Source organism: Narcine bancroftii, chromosome 2 (assembly GCF_036971445.1).
Source record: "Narcine bancroftii isolate sNarBan1 chromosome 2, sNarBan1.hap1, whole genome shotgun sequence".
In the NCBI taxonomy this organism is placed as follows: domain Eukaryota; kingdom Metazoa; phylum Chordata; class Chondrichthyes; order Torpediniformes; family Narcinidae; genus Narcine; species Narcine bancroftii.
This window is the reverse complement of record NC_091470.1, coordinates 65242909-65248728: the sequence shown is the minus strand read 5'-3', so window position 1 is coordinate 65248728 and position 5820 is coordinate 65242909.

The window sequence follows — 5820 nt, the reverse complement described above, 5'->3', positions numbered from 1 at the left end:
TTTTCTTGCAGTTTGATGTACATGTTTGTTATAAATTTTTTAATTATCATTGTGTCTGTAATCACATATTCAAAATTTCTTCTTTCTGGTAATCTCAGACTGTTTCCCAATTTGTCCTTCAAGTAGGTTTTCAGTTGGTGGTATGCAAACATTGTATCGTGAATTATATTATATTTGTCCTTCATTTGTTCAAAAGATAATAATTTATTTCCTGAAAAACAATTTTCTATTCTTTTGATCCCTTTTCTCTCCCATTCTCTAAAGGAAAGGTTATCGATTGTGAAAGGGATTAGTTGATTTTGTGTCAATATTAATTTTGGTAGTTGATAATTTATTTTATTCCTTTCTACGTGAATCTTCTTCCAAATGTTGAGCAGATGGTGCAATACTGGTGAATTCCTATGTTACACCAACTTTTAATCCCACTTATATAGTATATGTTCAGGTATCTTCTCCCCTATTTTATCTAGCTCTAATCTGGTCCAATCTGGGTTTTCCCTTGTTTGATAAAAATCTGATAGGTATCTTAATTGTGCTGCTCTATAATAATTCTTAAAGTTTGGTAGCTGTAATCCTCCTTGTTTGTAGCATTCTGTTAATTTATCTAGTGCTATCCTCGGTTTCCCCCCTTTCCATAAGAATTTCCTTATTATTTTCTTTAGCTCCTTGAAGAATTTCTCTGTTAGATGAATTGGTAATGATTGAAATAGGTATTGTATCCTTGGGAAGATGTTCATTTTAATACAGTTTATCCTTCCTATTAGTGTTAGTGGTAAGTCTTTCCAGTGCTCTAAGTCGTCTTGTAATTTTTTCATTAATGGCTGATAATTTAGTTTGTATAGATGGCCTAGATTATTATCTAGTTGTATACCTAGGTATCAAATTGCTTGTGTTTGCCATCTAAATGGTGATTCTTTCTTAAACTTTGTGAAATGCGCATTATTCATTGGCATTGCTTCACTTTTATTTGCATTGATCTTGTACCCCAATACTTCACCATATTCCTTCAATTTCTTATGTAATTCCTTTAATGATATTTCTGGTTCTGTTAAGTATATTATGATGTCATCTGCAAATAGACTGATTTTATATACCTTCTCTTTTATTTTTATCCCTCTTATTTTATTTTCTGTTCTTATCAGTTCTGCTCGTGGTTCTCTAGCTAATGCGAACAGTGAGGGAGATAGTGGACATCCCTACCTTGTTGATCTGCTTAATTTAAATTGGTTTGATATATATCCATTTACTGTCACTTTCGCCAATGGTCCCTTATATAATGCTTTAATCCAATTAATATATTTCTCTGGTAGGTTGAATTTTTGTAGTACTTTGAATAAATAATTCCATTCTACTCTGTCAAAGGTTTTCTCTGCGTCTAAAGCAACCGCCACTGTTGGAGTTTTGTTTCCTTGTACTGCATGGATTAAGTTAATGAACTTACAGATATTGTCCGTTGTTCGTCTTTTTTTAATAAATCCAGTTTGATCTAGTTTTACTATTTTTGGTACACAGTCGGCCAATCTGTTTGCTAATAGTTTAGCTATTATCTTATAATCTGTGTTAAGTAGAGATATTGGTCTATACGATGCTGGTGTTAGTGGATCTTTCCCCGTCTTTGGTATTACTGTAATTATTGCTGTTTTGCATGAATCTAGCATGTTTTGTGTTTCTTCAATCTGGTTCATTACTTCCAGGAGAGGAGGAATTAATAAGTCTTTAAATGTTTTATAGAATTCTATTGGGATTCCATCCTCTCCCGGCGTTTTATTGTTCGGTAGTTTTTTTAATATCTCCTGTATTTCTTCTATTTCAAATGGTTTTATTAATTTATTTTGCTCCTCTGTTTGCAATTTTGGTAGTTCAATTTTAGTTAGAAATTCATCTATTTTGTCTTCTTTCCCTTTGTTTTCAGTTTGATATAGTTGCTCATAGAATTCCCTGGTTTTCGATGATCTCCATTGGGTTATTGTAATTTGTTTGTCCTTTTTCCTTGATGCCAATACCGTTCTTTTAGTTTGTTCTGTCTTAAGCTGCCACGCTAGTATTTTGTGCATTTTTTCTCCTCGCTCATAATACTTCTGTTTTTCTTCATTATGTTCTTCTCCAACTTATATGTTTGTAGTGTTTCATATTTTATTTTCTTGTCTGCCAATTCTCTTCTTTTAGTTGTATCTTCTTTTATTGCTAATTCTTTTTCTGTATTTGTTATTTCCCTTTCCAACTGTTCTATTTCCCGATTGTAATCCTTCTTCATCTTAGTTACATAACTCATTATCTGCCCTCTGATGAACGCTTTCATTGCGTCCCATAGTATAAACATATCTTTCACTGATTCCGTATTTATTTCAAAGTACATTTTAATTTGTCGCTCAATTAATTCTCTAAAATCCTGTCTTTTAAGTAGCATGGAATTTAATCTCCATCTATTCATTCTCGGTGGGATGTCCTCCAGCTCTATTGCCAATAACAGGGGTGAGTGATCCGATAACAATCTAGCTTTATATTCCGTTTTCCTAACTCTTCCCTGAATGTGGGCTGATAACAGGAATAGGTCTATCCTTGAGTATGTTTTATGTCTACCTGAATAATATGAATATTCCTTTTCCTTTGGGTGTTGTTTCCTCCATATATCCAAAAGTTGCATTTCCTGCATCGATTTAATTATAAATTTGGTTATTTTGTTCTTTCTGTTAGTCTTTTTTCCAGTTTTATCCATCTTTGAATCCAAATTAAGGTTAAAATTCCCTCCTATTAGTATATTCCCCTGCGTATCTGCGATCTTCAAAAAGATATCTTGCATAAATTTTTGATCTTATTCATTAGGTGCGTATACATTGAGTAAATTCCAAAATTCTGTATATATCTGACATTTTATCATTACATACCTCCCTGCTGGATCTATTATTTCCTCTTCTATTTTGATTGGTACATTTTTATTGATTAATATAGCTACTCCTCTGGCTTTTGAATTATATGATGCTGCTGTTAGATGTCCTATCCAATCTCTCTTTAATTTCTTGTGTTCCCCTCAGTTAGATGTGTTTCTTGCACGAATGCTATATCAATTTTTTCTTTCTTCGGTAAATTTAACAGCTTCTTCCTTTTGATTTGGTTATGTATTCCATTAATATTCAAAGTCATATAGTTCAACATGGTCATTGCATACTTTGTTTACCTTTCCTTTCCGTTTCCTCATCACCACCTTCCCTTCTTATCCATTTCTGGTTTTTTTTTTAACACATTGTAAGAGAACACTTCTAAAACATAAAATATTTCCACTATTCCCTTATCAAAAATTCCTTTCATCCCAATAGTCCCTCTCCTCTCTGAGTTGCCCTTTGTCCCTTGTCGGGCAACCACATCTCCCCTCTCCATTTGGATTGCGAACCCGCTCGCAAGCGTCAACTGATTTAGCAGTGACTGTTATTCTTCCCCACCCAGCCCCCCCAGAAAAGATTTTAATCTTCACATATAACAAAGCTCACTCTCTTAATTCCCTCCTTACTTCCTTTCTTCCCTTTCTTTCCCTTCTTCGTTCTTACTTATACTTTATTCTTCTTCTTTATATATAGTTTATTGTCATTTTTGTTCTTGTTACATCTCTTCATCTCTCTGTCTCTTTTGTAGGTGTTCTGCAAATTCTCATGCTTTTTCCGGATCCGAGAACAGTTTGCTTTGCTGCCCTGGGATAACTATTTTAAGCACCGCTGGATATTTTAACATAAATTTATAACCTTTTTTCCATAGGGTCGATTTTGCTGCGTTAAACTCCTTCCTCTTCTTCAGGTGTTCAAAACTTATGTTTGGATAGAAAAAAATTTTTTTGACCTTTGTATTCCAGTGTTTTTTTTTCTTCTCTTATTTTTTTCATTGCCTTCTCCAATATATTTTCTTTTGTCATATATCTTAGGAATTTTACTAGAATGGATCTTGGTTTTTGTTGTGGCTATGGTTTAGGGGCTAATGTTCTGTGTGCCCTTTCTATTTCCATTCCTTCCTGTAATTCTGGCATTCCTAGGGCCCTGGGGATCCATTTTTTTTATAAATTCTTTCATATTTTTGCCTTCTTCATCTTCCTTAAGGCCCACTATCTTTATATTGTTTCTCCTATTATAGTTTTCCATTATATCCATCTTCTGAGCTAACAACTCCTGTGTTTCTTTAACTTTTTAATCAGATTCTTCTAATTTCTTTTTTAAGTCATCTACTTCCATTTCTATGGTTGTTTCTCGTTCTTCCACCTACTCTTTTTCCTATTTCTGTCATGATCATCTCTATTCACTTTTTCTTCTGTATCTTTTATTCTTCTTTTTATTTCTCTGAATTCTTGTGTCAGCCATTCTTTTAATGTTTCCATATATTCTTTAAAGAATTTTTTATCCATGTACTGTCCCTTCCCTTCATCTTCCATTTCTCTGTGTAGTTTGATGTTCTCCCTCCTCTTCTTCCGAGTCCACTCCAGGATCTGTGTCCTTTACCTCTGTCTCTTCTGGTTTTCTTGTTGGGTTGTTTATTTTATTTTGTTGGGTATTTTTGTTTTTATTATTTTCATTAAAGGTGTCTTGGTGTTGGTCTTCTTCCTCTGGGCTGGTCATCTGTTGTTTCTCTGATTTCCTTTTTTTACTCTCTTCCTTCTTGTTCCCGTTATTTTCTATGTTTTCCTGTTGGGAGCCTTGCTGTTGGGTTATTCTTGTCTGTTCAAGCTGTGGAGATTTACTCCTCAGCTGGTTCCCCCTCCCATTGGTGTTGTTTTTGTCATGTGGATTGCGTATGTGTGAGGATTCGTGCATGCGCAGTTGCACACTTTTGTTTGGCTCCGTGAGCCATCTCTGTAGTCCTGCGCTCGGGGTTTCCACTGACCTCAGGGAGCGGGATTCTCTCTCCACGGCGGGTCTCCTCGTACAGATAAGCCCTTCATCTTTCTTTTCCAACGTCTTTCCTTCTTCTTTTCTTCCCGTTATTTTAGGTTTTTCTTTCTTTGCTGCCATTTTCTCCACACCTTTATTTTTAATTTGTTATGGTTTCTGTGTTTGTAGCTTTGCTTTTTCTTTACTTTTTTTTAACTTTTCTGGAGAGGGCTGGTATTTTCTTACCGGTCACTACTCCATCATGTGACTTCCCTCGATCAAGGGCGTTTAAGGCCGATGATCCAGATCTCCACAAGAAGTCCAGTTATGACCTGCGGAAGGCTATCTCAGGAACAAAGAAGTCATTCCTGGGGAAGCTAGAGACAGAGACAGATCCTGACCAGCTATGTCAGGGATTGCAGCCTATTACATCCTACAAAGCTAGGTCGAACACCACAAATGGCTGAGATGTTTCACTATCTGATAAGTTGAAACTGTTTATGCTCGTTTTGAGAAGGAGAACTCAACAGTGCCTATGAGAAACCCTACAAAGTCTGAGGAACCTGTGATATCTGTCTCTGAGGCTGATGACGCCAAAGACACTCGAAAACTTCTACAGGTGTATTGTGGAAAGCACTCTGTCTGGTTGCATCACAGTCTGGTATGGAGGCACCAATGTTCAGGACAAGAAAAAAACTCCAGAGGGTTGTCTGGACACCAGACTCCACTCCATTGAGGACACCTACAAGAGGTGGTGTCTTAAAAAAGCAGCCTCTATCCTCAAAGACCCCACCACCCAGGCTTTCCCCTCTTCACTCTGCTACCATCAGGAAAAAGGTACAGGAGCCTGCAGACGAGCACTCAGCAGCACAAGGACAGCTTCTTCCCCACTGACATAAGATTTCTGAATGAACAACGAACCAGAGACACTGCCTTACCTTGTCTTTTTCTTGCACAACTTTATTTATTTTGA